Raw genomic sequence first — 4,488 nt, forward strand, 5'->3', positions numbered from 1 at the left:
TGCCACAGATGCACGCACCACCACCCAGAAAAACTTTTTTTTGTTAAAATGTGGTCTTAACAAACCTCATTTATGCACGATTTTTCTTCTGCCAGCCCCCACCCTTCCCTCCTTTCTTTGAGAGGGAATGGAAATGCATAGGAATTTGGTCTCCAGATTTCCTTCCTTTTCGTTTAAGACTCGCTGCTGACAAGGGAACGTAGAAAAAACAGCAAAATAAGAAAGCAGCCCGAACGCACATATGAAGGGGGCAGTATAGTAAAAACTATTTGAGATCTCTTGTTTCAAGAAACACTGTTGCCTGTGACACGGTCTGCCTTTCAGCTTTGTTATCAGTCAGGTGTGGCCATGAGAATAGCCCAGTTAAGGGAACAACACTGAATGGGCAACTCTAAGAGAACTGGACCAGAGATTCATTACCTGTGAATATCAAAAGGTAACAAAAAAGGAGGTTGCTTGAAACTAATCTATTTACTAATTTCTTACACAGTAGATATTTGTGAAATCTGTGTTACTCATGGCAATGGGCAATTACACTGCGCTAGTAGACAAGCTTCAAAGGGACCACATCTCAACGTGTTCAAAGCCAAGGGAAAGGACAGATAGATGTGCAACCCTTCTGTAACTTTTTGCTTTGAAGCACAGCTACCCAAATAAGTACTGAGGTGACACTGCAGCCGTATTTAACCATTTCCCTAATGGAAATGCAGTAGTGATTACAGCCATCTAAAGTGGTATGGAGTGCAGTGTTTAGATCCAGAGTATTGCTTTAGCCTTTGTGTTCAAGAGAGATTCTATTAAAATGGGATCTTTGACACTGCACAACAATTCTTGCAAAATTGCATAGAGTAAAAGAATAAAATTGTGATAAAGCCTGAAGTGTAACTAAATTCAAGCAATAAATAGGCATATAACTTTAAAATTGTCTCCCTTGTGCTTTGGTGTCAAAACAAATCTAGCTCTTGTAGAAAATGGGATCACAAGGAAATAGCAGATACAAAGCTTCTAGCTCGAAAAATGTTTCTAGCACCAGGTTCATGTGACCTGGAACACATATTATCTATGGCTAATCCTTTCTTCACAGCTACAAGAATGTGCAAGGAGAGGTAAGAAAACTGACCTGAGTTTCATCATGAGCAGAGAAAAGGTGTGGAGGTTGCATTCTTATGTGGAATATGACAAGAAAGAAACCGATCTTTTCTAATTTTAGTACTGTTAGTTTGGGTTTGTGAGAGACAGCTCAGTGGTGTATTTATCCTGCACTGGTCTCATTTTGTGTGTGCTTTCCTGACCTATTCCTAGGCTTCTGCTCCTGGATGAAGATCCACATTTCTGGGAAATTACAATGATGCAACACCTACATACTTCTTGGGGATACTGTTGGTATCAGTCTCTCTGCTGTCAGTAAATCAGTATCTAGCCTACAGAACTTCTGTTAAGTCTTACATCTTTCTGGTGCTCTTGATAGCTCATCTCTTATGAGCAGAAATATATCCGTTTAGTTTCATAAAGGCCACTTATGCCTTTCAAAAATAATTTCAGTAGTTGTTCTTTTACATTAGGGACAGGATTTAGGCCTGATTTATCTTGATAATCTGTTGTTATCATATATTACAAGAACATATAGCTGAAGGTATTTTTGAAGTGCTCGCTTCATGGTCACTAGAAAGACCTCTTATCAGCACCTTAGGTTCTTTTTCTTTGTAAAATTTGTCTCTCAAATTTTAACTAGGTCAGGATTTTACTATAGCAGTAAATGAGCCATATTATTTAGAAAGAAATGTTTTACATGCTAAAAAGTGTAAATGAGAACTCTACTGTATGTATTCTGTTGGCATTCTTTTACAGTTTAAAATGTCTGTCTGCATTTGACAGCATCAGAAATGTTGGCTTTAGCTCAGCAGAAAACCCTTCCAGGTTTGTGTGTTTCTTGATATGCAGTACCACACCTCTGGCCATGCAGCCCCATTACTTCCCTCCCCTATGCTGCCTCAGTTAAAATGTGTGAGCTTTCTCACCTCCAAGCTCTCTCAAGCGTACAAATCCACGTACTTCTACATAGCGTGTTTTAGAGGCACCTGGTCATTTGTAATTTGTATTTTCTTTCATTCACATGAAACCGCACTCTTAAGTCTTGTTACTGGAGATTAATCTTTCCATCTCTTGCCCTCTGAATTGTTGCTGATCATCTTTCATTTAAAAACTAATTTCTTGGATGATGATGACAATCTTTTAACTCACCTCTCATTTTTCTGCTTTCACATAACTACTCATAAAAATTTAAGCACTTTTCTAATTTGGTAAATAAGACTAATTTTATTCACATCATACTGTATGTATTGGAACACCAAGTAAGGAAGAAATGTCACTTTTTGTTCATCCCGTGGAACAGTACAGATCATAAATAGAGGGAAAGATTTACTCAGCTCTGGTCTCTTGAGATGCTATTCAGAAATACTATCTACCCTGAGGCACTCACAAACATGAAAACTGTGCTACAAACTAGCCCCTCAGCAGAACGTGCTCTTGGGAAAGGTTCTGAACTTTAGAAATGAATGTTGATCCTTTTGAGGATGCCAAAATGGTTTTTAGCAATGGTGGTATGGAAGGGTCTTTACAACTGTCCTGGTTTCAGCTGGGATAACATTAATTTTCTTTCTAGTAGCTGGTATGGTGCTGTGTTTTGTATTTAGAATGAGAACAATGTTGATAATGCGCAGATTTTTTAGTTGTTGTTGAGTCGTACTTACCCTAAATCAAGAAGTTTTCAGCTTCTCTTCTACCCCAATAGTAAGGAGACTTGGGGTACATAAGGAGCTGCTGGTGGAGCAGAACCAATACATCTGACCCAGACTGGCAAATGGGATGTCTTATACCCTGTATGGGGCTGCTGAATCACAGCCTGAACCTCTGATTGGTCACTTGAGTAGAGCAATGAGTCAGCCATGGGAGCACAGGTGAAGGCAATTCACCTGTGCTGCTGGAAGGGGTGGAGCCTGGCTTCACCTCTCCTAGATGCATTTAAGAGCTGACTGCCAGTGGGAGAGGATCTCTTCTGGAGATCCACTCCACTGGAGTCTATCACGTGAGCCCAGGATAGGGTGGGTGTCCTTTTTTTCCTACTCTAGTATAATAATTACATCAGCTAAATTCCTGGATATACTGTATCATCTGTATATTCATTGATTGTACAATTGTACAACTATATCATCTGTATATTCATTGACTGTACACACCCTATGGCATTATTCTCACAGTAAAGCTGGGGAGAATTGTCTTTGGAGGACAGCTGCTGCTTGGTGTCTGGCTGGGCATTTTCTGAGTGTTTGTTAAGCAATTGTGCTGTGCATCGCTTGTTTATTTTTTATCATCACTACTAGTGACAGGACAAGGGGAAATGGCGCAACTCAAGTTGTGCCAGGGGAGGTTGGAGAGTAGGAAAAACGTCTTTACAGAAAGGGTTGTTAACCACTGGAATAGGCTCCCCAGGGAGGTGGTTGAGTCTCCACAGTCCTGCACAGAAGGACTTGGGGGTCCTGGTGGACAAAATGCTGGAAATGAGCCAGCAGTGTGTACTCGCAGCCCAGAAGGCCAACTGTGTTCTGGGCTGCATTAAAAAAGGGGTGGCCAGCAGGGAGAGGGAGGTGACTGTCCCACTCTACTTGGCTCTTGTAAGGCCCCATCTGTAGTACTGCGTCCAGGTCTGGGGCCCTCAGTACAAGAAGGACGTGGAGCTCTTGGAGCGGGTCCAGAGGACCACTAAGATAATCAGAGGGCTGGAGCACCTCTGTAATGAGGGAAGGTTGAGGGAACTGGGCTTGTTTAGCTTGGAGAATGCTCCGGGGAGATCTCAGTGTGGCCTTCCAGTACTTGAAGGGAGCTTATGAACAGGAGGGGGAATTGCTATTTACGGGTGGATAGTGATAGGGCAAGGGGGAATGGTTTTAAACTGAGACAGTGCAGGTTTAGGTTAGGTATTAGGAAGAAGTTTTTTCACACAGAGGGTGGTGACACACTGGAACAGGTTGCCCAAGGAGGTTGTGGATGCCCCATCCCTGGAGGCATTCAAGGCTAGGCTGGATGTGGCTCTGGGCAGCCTGGTCTGGTGGTTGGTGACCCTGCACATAGCAGGGGGGTTGAAACTGGATGGTGGTTGTGGTCCTTTTCAACCCAGCCCATTCTATGATTTTTCATCATTACCATCTCTGTATGTGTTTAAAAAACATTTGAATGTGGTGCTCAGGGACATGATTTAGTGGAGGGTTGTTAGAGTTAGGGTAGTAATGTTAGGTTGTAGTTGGACTTGATGGTCTTGGTGGTCTTTCCAACCTGAGAAATTCTGCGATTATTATTTTCCCTTCCTTTTCTTTTTTATTAAACTGTCTCTGTCACAACACTCAAGTTTTACCTTCTTTTTCCTATTCTCTCCCCTATCCCACTGGGAGAGGAGTGCATGAAAGACTGTGGTGCTGAGCTGCCTGCTGGGTT

This window comes from Meleagris gallopavo, chromosome 1, assembly GCF_000146605.3.
Source record: "Meleagris gallopavo isolate NT-WF06-2002-E0010 breed Aviagen turkey brand Nicholas breeding stock chromosome 1, Turkey_5.1, whole genome shotgun sequence".
Taxonomy (NCBI): Eukaryota; Metazoa; Chordata; class Aves; order Galliformes; family Phasianidae; genus Meleagris; species Meleagris gallopavo.